This window comes from Periplaneta americana, chromosome 5 (assembly GCF_040183065.1).
Source record: "Periplaneta americana isolate PAMFEO1 chromosome 5, P.americana_PAMFEO1_priV1, whole genome shotgun sequence".
NCBI lineage: Eukaryota > Metazoa > Arthropoda > Insecta > Blattodea > Blattidae > Periplaneta > Periplaneta americana.
Window position 1 is genome coordinate 168,113,575 of NC_091121.1, and position 17,553 is coordinate 168,131,127.

General features: G+C 36.1%; 1 protein-coding gene across 2 annotated transcripts in view; it reads left to right on the plus strand.

Annotated features, from left to right (window-relative positions):
• Positions 1–2,198: 2,198 nt before the first annotated feature.
• The window catches only part of LOC138700273 (meiotic nuclear division protein 1 homolog), a 28,102-nt gene continuing 12,747 nt past the window's right edge, over positions 2,199–17,553 (plus strand). Inside the window, exon 1 of one of the 2 annotated variants that reach the window (XM_069826775.1) lies at positions 2,199–2,218. The gene's annotated coding sequence lies outside the window, so the exon portion shown is untranslated. Of the gene's footprint in view, positions 2,219–5,209; positions 5,312–17,553 lie in introns of those variants that run through there. The other variant, XM_069826774.1, reaches the window with a different exon arrangement.

Sequence of the window (17,553 nt, forward strand, 5' to 3'; positions counted from 1 at the left end):
TAAATTAAAACAGTCTTACATAATTTGAACAGCTATAAACAAAATCGTAATTTTTAATCATGTTCATCCACCAGTTGAACAAGAATTAGTTAAGAAACTATAATCAAGTTAAATACAGTACATACAGAATGGCTAGGCTAATTTAGATGGTATGATTAATGGACAAGAGCTTAACTTCATTAACTCACTAAATTGCACGAAATCTTCACTCTGTAAGAGTATCAATCCTCAATCATGATATATACAACAGGAGTAAATTAAAATTCTTATTAAGAATTTGATTTATAACTTTAAAATACGGTAATGAATAATTTTGAAAACAAGAGAGGATAATTTGATATGAATGGTCATAATTTGAATAACTGCATGTATAAAACTTCATTTTATATTCAAAAACTCTATTATAGCAATGGTTTCTTGTTTGTTGGGATATGACATATGATAATTTTTTATATTTGTATGTTTTTTAACTGTCTTCAACTGGTAATGGCGCTGCAGTAAAACATTATTATTGGCTGATATTTCTGATATTTCACTAACAGAAAGGGGTGAAAATTGTCTTTTCATTATCATTATCAATATTATTATTATTATTATTATTATTATTATTATTATTATTATTATTATTATTATTATTATTAATAGCAGAGGACAGAAGTTTTAAAAGACATCAATTTTTATTTATTTTTAGAATATTTAATTCCTCTTTTTATGAAACTGACTCCACTAAATCAATGGGAACCCTGCTTTTTTTATTTTAAATAAAACTTTCATTCCTTAGAAGTTGACACTAGAATTAAACACAAGATTGCTCTTACATAATTGTTGTGTTATTATTTGTTTAGTTTGTGGGCGGATAGCTCAGTTGGTAGAGCAGCTGGCTACGGACTGGAAGGTCCGGGGTTCGATCCCAGATGGTGACAAGATTTTTTCTCGTTGTCAAACTTTCACAATGGCCCCGAGGTTCACTCAGCCTCCTATAAAATTCAGTACCGGGTCTTCCCTGGGGGTAAAAGGCGGTCAGAGCGTGGTGCCAACCACACCACCTCATTCTAGTGCTGAGGTCATGGAAAGCATGGGGCTCTACCTCCATGCTCCCCAAGTGCCTTCATAGCATGTTACGGGGATACCTTTACCTTTATTTGTTTATTTTGCTGTTGGTGTTATGGCAGTGTCTTAGGAACCGTTCTTATGCATGACTCTTGTTATAAATTACCAGTGATTTTGTTATTGCCCTTAGTACCGAGTTTCAATTAAGTTAAAAACTTATTTAATTCTCTATATTTAATTACAAACAAGATTGCTCTTACTTCATTTTTGTGTTTTTATATTTGTTTCTTTTGCTGTTGGTATTATGGCAGTACCTTAGTAACCATTCTTATGCAAGACTCTTGTTATAAAGTATTATCAGTGATTTTGTTATTTTCCTTAGTAGCGAATTTCAATTAATTCAATTATATAATTCTCTATATTTTAAATTACTAAAGTTGTGACCCCGAAAATGGACGAAGTAATGAAATAATACACGGAATAAAAGAGGAGATATATGTGCTCAGACAACAAGTACAATTACACGAATTCAGTCATGTACGATATGAAGAAATATCAAATATATCTCATGTATCCATCAAGCTTCCACCGTATCAAAAGATAGAGTGAAGCCAGCAGATCTTGACATTCCTAATATCCCTGATCAAGCTTAGAAGACACAGGGGTCTACAGAGCTTGATGTTCTGCCTTTCCTACCAAAGACTAGGCCTGCTTCTCTCTTCAGCATTGCTAGGTAACGTTCGGTGCTGGACCTCGGACTCATTTCGTCATCATTAATTCACATATCACCGTCATACCATACCATAGTCCAGATTAAGTTCACGGTGTGGGGTGCTGTATTTGTAGTGTACAAGAGCTTGGCTGTTCAGCTACCCAATCATTCACAGAATAGGAGTGATAAGCACAATAAGCCTTAGGCTACAGTCTATGTGTTCGAGTCTCTCCTCCATACAAGAAAAAAACAATCTACCTTTCTAAGCCAGTATTTACTCGCAAATGTATGTAGCATTCAGCTGTGTGAAGGATTCAAAGGAGGTACAAGTACAGTAGTCGTTAAGGAAACAGCTGAGCAAAGCCAAGATAGTGGTAGGCCTAATGTTTATGCAAAAAACAAGACAAGCCCGATGGTATTTGCGTCATTCTCAGCTAAAAAAAGAAGGTATTTCAGGTAATATTTTCTTCTTCAATTTTATACACACTTTCAAAATGTATATATCACTGATTAAATTTCCAACTTCTTTACTGTGTTAATAGTTAGGATTTATCTTATTTGCCTAGGCTTTGGACAATGAAGCACAAGACTTCGAAAACTAATCAAGCAAGGTAAATCCTAAATATTTAACACAGTGAAGAAGTTGGAAATTTAATCAGTAATATTTTTTTAATTATCAACCAAAATATAAGCAGCTTTGCTCCTACAGACCACTAGTTAAAGCATATTTAAATTATTATTATTATTATTATTATTATTATTATTATTATTATTGCCTGTTTTACCATTTCAACAAAACAAAACTTTATTAGGCCTACTGGTACTGTATTACTACAGTCTAGTATATATAGTCATGAAGCTCAATACGTAGGAAATACGCATCCTTACATAGTTGCTAACCACTAGGATCGCTACCATCGCCCCATCATAAACAATGCGAAACAGTACCTGCACAGTCTATTGTTCCTAGTACCCTCATCAACTCGAGCTATTGTGAATTACAGGAACGCCACTTATTACCTTTTTTAAAATAGCTGAAATAAACTATAAAACGAAAGTATTCAAACAAAAAAAAATCGTGTTAGAAGATTGAATTTGTGTATTTTTGGTCCAGGGAGCATCCGCTTTTTGGTGCAAAGTTAATTCGTTTTGCATGTTTCTTAATTGAAATTATGAAATGGCGTTCCTGTGCTTCACATTTAATAAAGTTCCTTTTACAATTCGGAATGTAATTTTGTATTTGTTGAGAGACGGAGTCAGTGAGAGCGAGGTTGAGGGAGCTGGCAGTACCGGCTAACCATTAAAACCGAAGAAAGTTACACCAATAAAATGAGTACAAAACCGACATATGACTTAACGGCGTATTATGGATTACTACAAAATTATGTAGGCCTACATAATTTCAATTTTAAGAAAAAAATAGAAGATTTTGTAAACAAGCTACTCAATTGTATATGCTCGTAAATTGAATTAACCTACTTATTATGTATTATATATATGCACTTTTATGTTTTTTTTTTTTTCCATTGTTCGCTTTACATCTTAAAACAACGTTGAAGTAAAATCTATGGATCGTAATGACAATGAGTCAATGACTAATGAAATATGAAATGAAAAAATACAAATAAATTTATAATGGAAGTTTTCTTTACCTGTACAGAAGGCACACCATGTTTTATCCTCTCATGTGATCCACAATTTTTTCTGGAAGCAAAACTAACGTAATGAAAATTACACTTAGGCCCTAAACTGTTCCCAATTTCTTCCAACACAGAATTTTTAACACAGAAAAGAGATTCGTATTGAAATCAGCGCGCCATATGGCGCCACAGTGATTATCAATTGTTTCCGAGAACGACCGAACGGAAACGAAATGATCCGAAACGTGCTGATACTGGCTGAAGATTGTAGAAACTTGTTCATTGCTTCATTCCCACAGATCACACACAGACCAGAGAGAAGGAGAGCACACACAATCAATATCTAAACTATAAAACGTCTTTCATCAATATATCATCATCATCACCTGTGGAGTAACGGTTTGCGCGTCTAGCCACGAAACCAGGTGGCCCGGATTCGATTTCCGGTCGGGGCAAGTTACCTGGTTGAGGTTTTTTCCGGGGTTTTCTCTCAACCCAATATAAGCAAATGCTGGGTAACTTTCGGCGCTGGACCCCGGACTCATTTCACCTTCATCTCATTCAGACGCTAAATAACCTAAGATGTTGATAAAGCGTCGTAAAATAACCTACTAAAATAAAAAAAAATCATCATCACAGTCACGAAGCTTGAGTTGTGAGGGTGCTAGGAATAATAGACTGTATATCGGTACTATTTCGCATTGTCTGTAATGAGACAGTATTAGCGATCCTAGTGGTTAGCAACTATCTATGGATGCATATTTACTACATATTGAACTTCGTGATTGTATATACTAGACTGTGATCATCATCATCATCATCATCTTATCGTATCCTTCTTTCGGAAGGGCGATTCCAAATATGCCTCAATTCGTCTCTGTCTTCCCAAGTTTTTTCCTGTTTATTTCAACCCACTTGTATCCCCGTTCTTACAAGTTCTTCTGAATTTGAAATAGCCATCTTTCCCATGGTCTTCCCGTTGGTTGTCTTCCTTTCACTTTTAAATTTAATATTCTCTTTGGCAGCCTTTCCATTCCTTTAAGGAGCCCAAACCATTGTAATCTTTTGTGTTGTTAATTTTTAAACCTTCAGAAATTCCCTGATTTTGTCGTTTCGTATCCTGTCTCTTCGTGTCTTCTGTACAATACCTCGCAGGTTTTTATCTCTGAGGCTTGAATTCTGCTCAGATCTTTTTTAGTGTTAGTCCAAGTTTCTGAAACATATTTCAAAACTAACTTGAAATATGTTTTATACATTGCCATGCTCTTTATGCGTACATCTTTATTCCAAATAAAATGTTGTATTAAAGTATATACATTTGAACTTTTCTGTGTTCTTTTTCCAATTTCAAGCTGTATTTTTCCGTTTGAAGTAATTTCTGTTCCCAAATAGTCAAACTTCTCTACCTTTTATCAAATTTGTGCCTGATAACTTAATATTCTAGTCTTCACTCTGTGCATATTATTATATGTAATTCAGTCTTGGCCCTGGAGAGTGATTCTTTATTGATTAGGTTATTTGTTGTGGGGAATCATTGTTTCGTTCTAGAGCTTGGAAAGAGTTCTTCATTGTAGGCCTACTCATTATCATAGTTTTGCTATCTTCTTCGATACGCTTTTGCCTCAAGTTTCAATATAGGGCCATTAGAAAATAAATAAATAATATATTTTTTTAGATTGTTCGTATTAATTTAAGTTTTCCTCTATTTTTAGTTCCGCCCTTCGAGCATTAAAGTACTTTTATGTTCGAAGGTTCCGCCTTTGTTATAAAGCATTCACAACATTTCCCCTTACCACTAACGTTCCTGGTCAAAACAGGGCTACGTATTAATTGCAATGTTGGCATTTCTGAAGTCCAATTGAATTCAACTTTCAATATTCATTTGTTTATTGTTTGGAACTTTGCGCGGGTAAGTTTTTGAGTAAATTCTGATATTTTTACTAATACTAAATATTATTGCGTTCATTTATTTAATTGTCATTTTGACACCGTCATTTTATGATGGTCAAGTTAATTTTCATTAACACTTCGAGCTTATGTTCTACGCTGAAAAAATAACCTGTAATTACTAAATTTCAATTTTTCTTGCATTAGGCCTTACACTAGATCATAGTACTCTATAATTATGATCTAGGGCTTTGCTTACAAATGATTTAGAGAACCCAAAGGTTCATTGCCGCCCTCACACAAGCCCACCACCGGTCCCTATCCTAAGCAAAATTAATCCAGTCCCTAGAATCAGATCCCAACTCTCTCAAATCTTTCTCCTATCTATGTCTCGGCCTCCTCAAAGGTCTTTTTCCCCTAAGGTCTCCAAACGCATTTATTTTCTGGATTCACCCATACATGCTACATGTCCTGCCCATCTCAAGCGCCTGTTCCAAATTATGTTAGGTGAAGAATACATTGCGTGACGGAATTCTCCAGAAAAGCTACACCAAAGAAGGCACAATTTTCTATTGCTTCACTGTGACATTTACGATATATAGTGACGAACACATGATTTTAGTTTGCAGCCACAAATACTTTCAAAATCGTTTGATACTTATCTCTGTATTCTAATGCACTGTTGTAGCTCCACACCCTACTCGCTATTAATCACCAATATAACATGAGGTCCAGGACGAATTACTAGGGAATTGGTCAGTTTCCCTCTTATTGCGTCCTGAATCTCTAGAGAGTTTTATTTGTAACATGTAACCGGGGGGGGGGGAAGATAACTATGATAACTATCAAACGATTTTTATGTTGAAAGTATTTGTGGCTGCAAACTAAAACCATGGTTTATCACTATGTACATCTCAGAGAAACGAATGAAACAAAAGGAAATTTTGACTCTCTTGATGTAGCTGTTTGAAGAATTACCATAGGTAGGACTAATTCTAAATTTGTTAACTTCTACAAAACATTTTGTGGGAACCTACCCTTGTATTAGAATATCACCCTTTTCTCTTTAGGCAGTCTTACTGTTTGTAAGTAGGCCTATACATTTTTTAGCACTCTTTGTCCGTTTATTCATTGGAGATTAGGCCTACTTAACAATGAATTGCTCATGGCAAAACTTAAAACTTTCCACCTATAAATGTGTAACTTGATATTATATTCCCAATTGACAGAAATAAAGTACCTAATAGGCCAGTTACATCTCAGTTGACATTTGTCAGAGGAAGAATAATTGTTGCATAAGTCTAAGTCTGATTAGGATAGTATCACAGTGCGTCTGGCTGCAAAACCCCACCTGGTTCGAATCCATTTCAGGGCAAATTACCTCGTTGAGGTCTTTTCCTGGGTTTTCCCTCAACCCAATACGAGCAAATGCTGGGTAACTTTCGGTGCTGGAGCCTGGACTCATTTCACCAACATTATCACTTTCATTTCATTCAGATGCTAAATAACCTGATGTTATCATCATCATCATCATCATCATCATCATCATCATCAGCATCATAAAATAACCCAATAAAATAGTGTCACAGTCTAGTACATACAGTCACGAAGCTTGAGTTGTTGGGGGTACTAGGAACAATAGACTGTGCCGGTACTATGTCGCATTGTCTGTGATAAGGCGATAGTAGCAGTCCTAGTGGTTAGCAACTATCTATGGATGCATATTTACTACGTATTGAGCTCCGTGACTGTATATAGGCCTACTAGACTGTGATAGTATGTTAACTAGTCAGTTTTGTAGGACTCTGCAATGGAGGGATAAGGAACTGGTCAACCTAACCCATTATCTCCTGAGTTAGTTGCCTCTTGAGTTATGCTTTATTGGTGTTGCTTATGAGGTTTCAACCAGTCTTAGGATTGTTGACTAACCAGCAGCGGCGGTTCCTCTATATGAGCACGTGAACACCTTAAAAACCAACAATAATCATACGTATTACTGTATTAATATTATTACCGGTACATCTATTACTTTCCAATGCACATGACGTTCCTACATTTTTCGTCTCGAGATAATGTCCCGTTCGTGTGTCGTGTGTCTTTAAATCTCCATTGGACGGGTTGAGGTTGACAGCAGCTCGCACAATTTTTCTGTAGCAGGGTGAAATAGCCTGAGGCGAGAATATTTTCTGGTTTGTTACAATGGTTACAACAGCTCTGGCTCGCACAGGTCTTAATGTGCTAGTGACAGAGAAAAAGAGATGCTCCATCTCTCTTGGGTCTGGCATCCTGTTCCTTTCTCCCTCTTTCCTCGTTTTCTCTCTTTACTTTTTCTTTTCAAAATACCATTATGCGCGGGGGCTGGTTCTGTTGTCTTTTGTTCAGCAAAGTAAGGAAAATACAAGCTGCATTGGTGCTTATTGAGAGTTGAAACGGTATATAACATTTCAAGTTTGGAAACGGACGTGTGTGAAATTGTGTGTTAAATTAAAAGAGGATTAAAACATTCCTCCGTAACACCATGACAGAAGACCGATTAAGTACATTGGCTATGTTGGCAGTGGAAAAAAAAAAAAAAAAAAAAACTTGTTAACAAGATTAGAGACTTCAATAATAAAGTTATTGATAAAACTAGGCGCATGGAATTTCTCTACAAATAAATCCAGATCTTCAACACCATCTACAACAGCAGTGAAGATGAGTCCTATGAATTAATTTTACTCTACTCTTGTTTAATGGTTTTAATTTTGGTTTCATATGCGTAGATTTGGTGCATGAATATTAGAACTCGTTTATCTCTGACGTGTGATTCAGCTATACGAGAATATATCAGTGTGTTCATTACTCATATTTTTTGTGAACACCCATTCAAGAAAGGCACAAGCCGCCACTGCTAACCAGCAAACCAACGAACCATACATATTACTCGTATAAGTTATCACTGTCAGCTGTTTTTGCCATTCCTCTTTAATTAAAATCACATTTCTTCTTCTAAATTAGGGCCTAAGGCTACAATATCGACGGTTCAGTTCAAAAGGGAAACAGTTAAACAAATTGACTTTTCGAGTTAGACATACCATGAAAAGGCAGAAAATTACTCTTTCTAGTTCAATAGGCCTACAGCAACAACTTGTAGTAATGTTGTATATACGCAGCAAAAAAGGACTAAATCCATTATGGAACTAATCATTTATAATGAAATAACCAGTTCAAACAGTCAACTCAAAATTTTTATTGCTGTGCTAATATAATTTTAATTGTAGTTGGTAGGACGTAGTTCCTTTTAAAAGGCAGTGAATGCGTTTGAAGTCTATTGTTGACATTTGCTTTTATTCTGCTTTTTTTTAATTGCAATTTCATTTTTATAAGTAAGTGATTTTAAATTCAAATAAATATGAGTGTAATGAACAATTATTGAATGTTATGTATATATTGAACTATTAAAAGTATTAGGCCTATGCACTATATCCAGGGATAGACAAAACTTCTAAGATTTTGGGTGCCATAGGAAGCTGTTAGTAAACTGGTCTACACAACTGGTTTCATAAGGGTGAAAAAAATTATTCCTTTTGTTTTGTTTTTTTTTTCTTGGGTTATTTTACGACGCTGTATCAACATCTAGGTTATTTAGCGTCTGAATGATATGAAGGTGATAACGCCGGTGAAATGAGTCCGGGGTCCAGCACCGAAAGCTACCCAACATTTGCTCATATTGGATTGAGGGAAAACCCCAGAAAAAGCCTCAACCAGGTAACTTGCCCCGACCGGGATTCGAACCAGGCCACCTGGTTTCGCGGCCAGACGCACTGACCGTTACTCCACAGGTGTGGACCGCTTTTGTTAACATTATGTATTTTTTTACTTGGTTATTTAGCAACGCTGTATCAACTACTAGGTTATTTAGCGCCGATGGGATTGGTGATAGCAAGATGAGGCAGAGGATTCGCCATAGATTACCTGACATTTGCCTTACAATTGGGAAAATCCTAACCAGATAATCAGTCCAAGCAGTAATCGAACCCACATCTGAGTGCAACTTTGATTGGCAGACAAGCACCTTAGCCGACTGAGCTATTCCGGTGGCAATATTATGTATTAGTCGTAGCAGCATAAAATAAATCAAAGTATTTTTTTTTTTTTACTAATGGCGGACATTTAACTGTTCCTCATTCACCCATATGAATTCAGTTATGTAGACCAATTTACCGGCAGAGTTGTTGCCCAGGGTGCACCATAGGAAGTTGGTCCACGCTACACCCACGATGAGATGAGCTAATGATGGAGATTTGTTGGGATGCCATAGGGGAACTGGAGTTCTCAGGGAAAACCCATGTTACCTGGACCACAGAGTTGCCCAACAAAAGTAAAAAATCAGGGGCACACTTGGGATCACCCCTGGGACTGTAGAATTATAAATTCAGTGCTCTAGGCACCATGCCAGCTAGTCTTAAAAACTTCGAACTTGTGCTCAGGTTCCACATAATAATTTTTAGGTGCCATGGTAACTTGGTACCCGGGATTTGTTTATCTCTGACTATAACAAATTTTTAGAATTTAACATTCTATTGTCATCATTAAGGTAGTTCAGTTGGTAGAGCAGCTGGCTAAGGACTGGAAGGTCCGGGGTTCGATCCCAAGTGGTGACGGGATTTTTCTTGTTGCCAAACTTCCAGAATGGCCCCAAGGTTCACTCAGCCTCCTATAAAATTGAGTACCGGGTCTTTCCTGCGGGTAAAAGGCGGTCAGAGCGTGGTGCCGACCACACCACCTTATTCTAGTGCCGAGGTCATGGAAAGCATGGGGCTCTACCTCCATGTCCCCCAAGTACCTTCATGGCATGTGACGGGGATACCTTTACCTTTTTTTACCTTTATTATCATCATTAAAGAAATCTCTCACTTCAATTATTTATTAATTTCCCCCTGTTTAAGATTACTCTGTCTCAAAACAATTGCTATCAATTTACTCTAAATGCCCAAATCAAAAAGGCAACAATTCAAAATATGTAAAAAAAAAAAAAACAAACTTCCAAGTAAAATTCCGGGATCATTGAACTGAGCCGTTGATGTGTTACTACTATTTAGTCCTAAATTATAGGATATTTTGATCATTTAGAGCAGCTTTTTTTAACCTTTTTCAACATGTGGCATGCTAAAGGTATAATTTAAAATTTCACTGCACACTCATATTTAATCTAAACCAATTGGGGGGAGGGGGGAAGGGGATTTTGACGGTTTTAGGAGGGAATATGTTTACTGAATGTTGACTTGTACCACATTCGCTCAATGTTGACTCTTGTGGCTCACTTTTTTACTCTCTTTTTACTTTTATTTTTCCAGCTTTTGCTACAACCTTTACTACTAGGGCATTCGATAACTAATGGCAACAATGCTGTAAATAAGTGCTTCTAGCGGTGACCATTGAAATCTTGTACTACGTAATAGAGCAGCAATTGTTTAATAAATTTGCAATATTAAAAGTCTCGAAGTAGCCATATTTTGTAAATACAGTGGCTGTTTCTGATTTGTAGTAAACAGTACAGCCCTAAAGGTACGAACAAAGGTGCTTCATAAAAATTCAAGTTGCAAGAGGAAAACATGCAACTCAGTGCATTACAAGAAGCCTGTACGAGAGAAGTTCTACCATACTGAACTATTGCAAATTGGTGGAAGCGAGGCATTTGCTTTCAATCAAGAGTTGACATCCAAAGAGGTTTAGATTGATCAGTGAGAGAGATATCCTGAAATGCTGCTGCAGATGGAGACCGCCATCTTCTAAGAATTTGGCACATATTGTTCAAATGGCAAGAGACTATATTTGAAGTATGTAATGTCAAAAGTAACCTAAATAAATTTAGTGTGAAACAGTAACTATGTTGCCATTACTTTTCGAATGCACTAGTATTTTCATCTTCTTTCAGCAGATCTGTAAATAATTACAACTGCTGCAATAATAAATGGTAATATTAAAAATTGGACTGTGAAGAACAGAATTATTATATAAAAGTCTGTTACCATTTTCACTGTTTCATCTGCTATAGTCCCGTCACTCTAATTTCCGGCAGCTAATCACATTGCAGGTTGGCTACATTTAAATGTGTGCGTCTTGTGATTCGCTGATTCATTTCTTAAGGCTCGATAAATGCTTAATATAATCGCCCGCCATTTTAGCTCTTTCGTTGGCGTTCGCAGAAAGCACACGAAGACGTTATTTGCTGCTCAATTATTTGCTGAATTACATTGCGTTTGATTTATTATCATAGAAGCTACGACATGATAATGTTTAAGGGTGTGGCAAATAGATTCCTCGTATGGTAGCTCGGAAACATAAGAACAAAAATGGCGAACGATACTACTTACCAAGACTTTATAGAGCCTTCACTTTCTAAGACGTAAGCAAAGAGGCGGAGTCACGCTGGAAATAACAGCGTCGGGACTATAGCTTCTTTTCTCTTATGTTTGGAAGTGGAAGTGATGTAACTGTGCAGTTTGAAGAGGGCAACAGAACACATTAAAATAAATTAAAAAACTTATTACCCATTTTGTAATTAAGTACATGGTCAATTAGAAAATTAGGATGAAAGTCTGTGTAGTTTCGCAGTAGTGCATAGCCACCTATGAATATTATACACACACGCAAGCAGTCTGAATAGCAGTGTTCTGTTTCTTAATCACTACAACAGGGTTGCCTGTCTTCCTAATGGCAGGAAATAATTATATGTGCATGTTAAACTTTGTACGGTATTTAATTTGCAAGAAAACCGTCCATTTTATTTAAGAACTACTTAGGGATAAATCATTCCTTATCCATTTCTCAACTAATGATATCAGTACAAATGAGAATTGTATGAATAGTCCTATTAAGTGTTAATATTTAGGGAAAAATTATTTTTTTTATGAGAAAAGTATTTATTTGGGACTAACATTATATTAAAATTTTTTATGCTCAACCATGCCGAAATGCAGTAATTATACACCTGGTAGCAGCCCTTTAATGGACCTCATTAAAGTACACCTATTCATTAAAGTTCAGGTTTTCCACCAATCAGAAAGCACCACTGTAGCAATATAAAAGCGCAAGTATCGATTATTCTCGGATATGCAATCGAAAGACAACTAGCGAAACGTCATGGAGGCTGGAAATCCAATACTGTCACAGAAAGTTATGTTCTGTTACTATAATAATTAGCGTTAATTTTAAATAATATTCAAATAAATTCAATTTGTCATCTCGTTTTTCAATGTCTAAATCAATTTCCAGGTTATATCAAGATTAATGCTCATTTTACTCTCTAGATTATATCAAGGTCAATGACATTTGTTCCTCGGAAAAAATCAATACTTTCGCGTCTGCGCACATCTCACAATTTACGAGATATTGCACAAGGTCACTTCCGCTCTCCAGTCAGTTAAGAATAATATGAATATTTATGAATAATTTAAATTTAGAAATATGGTCGAGCATAAAAAATCGTATGAAACTTGCCTATAATGGTAATTAAGACGCTCGTATGAAAATTATGAAACTCACTTGCACTCATTTCATAAACATACTCGCGTCTTAATTACTACCATTATAGGCTCGTTGCATAATGTACTATTGTTGCACTCTATCCTAGGAATAAGCTGTTAAAATCTGTATAATTATATTAATTCCACCCTGTGTAGTTTGTCGTGGACAGCCGATGAGGGGTGGTCCTCTAGCTTGAGGGTTGGGCAAAGGGCTAACAAGCCATCACTGTAAAAAAAACAGCTTGTTACGAAACCTTCAATAATATTAAAATGGATTTGAGGGAGATGGGATATGATGATAGAGACTGGATTAATTTTGCTCAGGATAGGGACCGATGGCAGACTTATGTGAGGGCGGCAATGAACCTCCGGGTTCCTTAAAAGCCAGTAAGTAAGTAAGTAGTTTGTCACCTGAAATGTTTCACTCACTTTAACACCAAGCAATTTTGAGCTTCTTGAAATGATACAATGTTCAATTACATTGAGCTCTACATAATTGTAATTTCTTTGTGCACGCCTGAGTGAGGTGCTGTTTTTGAGAGGGAGTTTGAAAATGAGATTTTACAGATGCTTTACGTGGCTTAATTTTTAGAGTTTATCGAAATTTTTTTCTTAAGAACCTCTGATTTCTCCAAAACAGATATATTTTTTTTCCTAACGAAAGTTGGTGTAAAATCTATTTGTAAAAAAAAATATCAACAATTCTGAAGATACAGCAAATTGTTTTTTATAACAATATTCATTCATTCAATATCCTGGCGCTTCAGTCCATGAAGGACCCTGGCCTCTCCTACAACTTTCGCCCTATCTTTCTTGTCCACAGCACACCCAGTGACGTCGCCAGGATCAGAGCAAAGGGGGTGCGGATAGGGTGCGAGCTGTAAAAATGTGGTACATAAAAAATCCAAAATATTCTCTCATGCAGTTGCGCGCATACTATACATCTGTTTAATATCATTACTATGTATTATTATTATTATTATTATTATTATTATTATTATTATTATTATTACTACTACTATTTTGACATGAAGGAACTGCAGATTGAACCGATTACGAAATACCTACAGAAATACAGACAAAACTGGAGATCACATGTCATCAGAATGCCTCGTTCTAGAATTCCATGCCAAATTTTAAATTACCATCCTGTGGGCAAGAGATCCTTGGGCAGACTGTTCAAGCCTTGGCAAGAGACCGTAACGGGCCACTAGGCCCAATACATGCAAGGATGATGATGATGATGATTACTACTATTACTACTTATGTGGGAATGTGTGTTGAGTTTCCTAATATAAAGCTATACGTCGATTACCATGGGCAGCATCAAATTTTGTCGATTACATCCTCAATATCCAGCGCCTCTACGAGATCTTGCTCTACAGCAAGGACTGCGAGATCGCTGAGACATTCATGGCCCGTTCTGTTCCGCAAGTGAGTTTTAATGCAACGTAAACACAAAAATGCACGTTCACATCCCGCACTAGATGCTGATGTTACGATAGAAACTATGGAAAGTTTGTGAATTTCGTAAAATGCCAATTTATACTCCTGAAGAAAATTAACAAATTTTAAAGTGTTGTCAGTAGTGACATGTTCATTCTCATAACATTCAATTGTTTTAGGGATTAGTTTCACTTCGGCTTCCACAATTTGTTCATTACATCCATAACGATGCACCAAGGGACATAGTTTTTTCACATCCAAGAAAATTCTTAGATCCGGGTTGCAAACACTTCAAGCCTTTAATTATTGAGCTATGTTCAGAAAATCCGTGTTCCAGTTCATTAAAAATTTTATCAAGAATTGGCTGAAAGTCATCCGCATAGTAATCACCTTCTGACTCAAGTTTCTCTTTATGACAATGCTGTAATTATGTGTCAAATGTTATGTACAGTTTGAATAATGGCTAGTTTTTATTTCTTGCGTTTAATGAAAATTGTTTTACACTCTTACAGGAATATGTTTGTTTTTTTCTTCAAAATAATTTATGCCTAGTATTTTTTAAAATAAATTGCTCAAATCAGGACTTCAAATGTCCTTTGGGGTGCGGAAAGGGGTGCTCCGATTTTTTATGGAGTGCTTGCGCACCCTTTCGCACCCCCTAGCGACGTCCCTGAGCATACCTCCTCCAATTCCTTATTTCCAGCACCTGCACATCTTCTCTGACATCATCCATCCAGCTCTTTCTGGGTCGCCCTTGTTTCCTCCTACCTTCTGGGTGTTGATCAAGGGTCTTCTTGGGAACTCTCTCATCTTCCACTCTCACAACATGACACAAGTAGTACAATCGTCTTTTCTTTCCCTTCGCTACCAGGTGTATTTCCCCACAGTCTTGATACAGTTCCTGATTATATCGAATACTCCACTCCCTCCTTTCACAGATCACTTCAAAGATCCTCCGTAATGCCTTTCTCTCCCACACTCAAAGCCTATTTTTCTCTCATTCAGTAAGTGTATACAGTTAGTTCCAGCCTTCTTGAGAGCCTGGAGGATTTGAATAACTTGTTAGAGGCATAAGTTAATAACACCTATTACCTGCTGCTATTCGTGCTTTAATCTCAATATTGACCTCGTTGTCTTCAGTTACTTGAATCCCCAAATGCTTAAATTCTCCAGCTCTCTCATACCTTCCCGTTCCAGCTTTCTCACCCTTTGGAATCTTTCTTTCTCCCTTGCACAAATCATGTACTTCGTCTTCTCGTTGTTAAGTCTCAGTCCCAAATGCCTCGAAACTTCTTTCATTTGCTGTAGTGCCTCCGTTGATGCTCTCGGTTTATAACAATATACATTTACTAATTTTTCAAGTAAATTAGATATTTCAGTAAATATATTATACGGACTTCAGAAAACCATACTGTAACGATCTCCACTGTATACTGAATAAAATAAAGCAAGAATCAAAGGCTCTTTCATTCTTCAATTCTTATGTCTACTTTTGTTCCACTCTGCGATCATTGATATCACAATTACTGAGTGCAAACACATGAACTTCAATAGGCTGCAACTCATAACGCATCAAGCAAATAGTTTAAAATGTTGCCAGATTTTTATACTAGTCCACATAAAACTCATGACAAAATACCATAACAATCGCTGTTGGTGGGTGACACAGCCTGGTTGAATTGACATGGAACTCTAATACATATTAGGATGTTCAGTGGTATAGTACATACAATTAAGTCCAATCTCAAACTTTATGGGTATAACCCAAAACTTTTATACTTCGGGTTTTTAGTTAATCTGGTTTTAACCTATAAATTTGTAAGCAATTAGTATCCGTGTATTTCCATTGAATGTTTATGCATATGAAGGTTATTGAAGATACTAAGTATGCCTAATGAGAAAACAAATATTTTTATTATATTGGACCAGTACAATGAAATTATTACACAACATATCATGTTATTGTAAAAGATATTAAATTAGCATAATTTGTATGTACAGCAAAATCCCTTGTAACTGGCACCTAATTAACCAGCAATACCAAAACAATGGCACTTTTGGCTGGAGGAGGGAAAAAAAGGATGTTTAAATCTGCCGCATTCACATCCTGGTCTGTCGGTGTTGCCACATTAAGAAGTTCGTATGAACTTTCACGTTCAGTAAATATTCAAACCTAAAATTAGTGTAGGCTATTATTTGTTTGCTTGATGTGTAGGAACACTGTAAAATCGTGAATAAACTACCTTAAAGTCGGTAAATAAAACTACTGTAATTCGTGAAAAAAAGTGTTGTTTAAATATGTAAATCGTGAAAAGAAGTCTGTATTTAGAACATGTAAATCGTGGGGGGGGGGGGGACATGGAAATCTCTTTATCGATCATTGCATTCAGTAGAACTTCATTAATTCGATTTTGTCATTAGCACAGCACAGCTCCATTCAAATTTATCCCAGAGAGAATTTCTGCTGACAGGAAGATGCCGAACTTTATGAGCAAAAAGGTATCAGTAGGCTTGTTACACTTTAGTTGGAGAAAAGTGTCATGTGAATATAAAAAAAAACAATACGCCTATGTTCATTTGCACACACTATGAAAGGCCACTTGGCTGCCAAATTATCAAAATACATTATTCCTTAGTCGTAAATATCTTTTACAGATTTCTTCTTACTGTGTTAAGCGTGTAATGAACCTAAGCATTGCTCATGCGAGATGCACATAATTTCTCCACAGCGATGCTTTCCACATGATAAAACATGAAAGACAAACCCATTAATTTTCTACTTATGTTGAATTTATTGTCGAAAATAAAATAATGGAATTTTGTGACCGATGAATGTACGATTCATCGATATTCGTAAAAAAATGTGTTTAACACAAAAAAATGAGAAATTCGCAACAAATTGCGATTGTAAAACATGCGTACAGAATGAGTCTTGTTCATACCTATAAAAATTGTAACTCTCTGACCCAATTAACATAACTTCGTGAAAAATTAATTCGCGAAAATCTGGTGTCCCTAGTGATGCGTTTTAATGAAGAAAATCCACAAAGTTTTTATGTTATTTAATTACGATCAAATGATTGAGAAATAAGTTTCACATGGCTGCAGTTTCAACAGTAGGGACCATAAAATACGAACAGATAATTTTTTTTTTTTTTTACATATTTATTCAATTATCCGGCAAAATCTCATATCTGGAACTGACCTGGTCCCTTTGGTGTCAGTTAAGAGGAATTTTACTGTATATAAAATCGCGGGTGTTTGTGTAAAGGGGGTTAAGTCAAATTGTAAGGTATGTAAACTTCTCTCC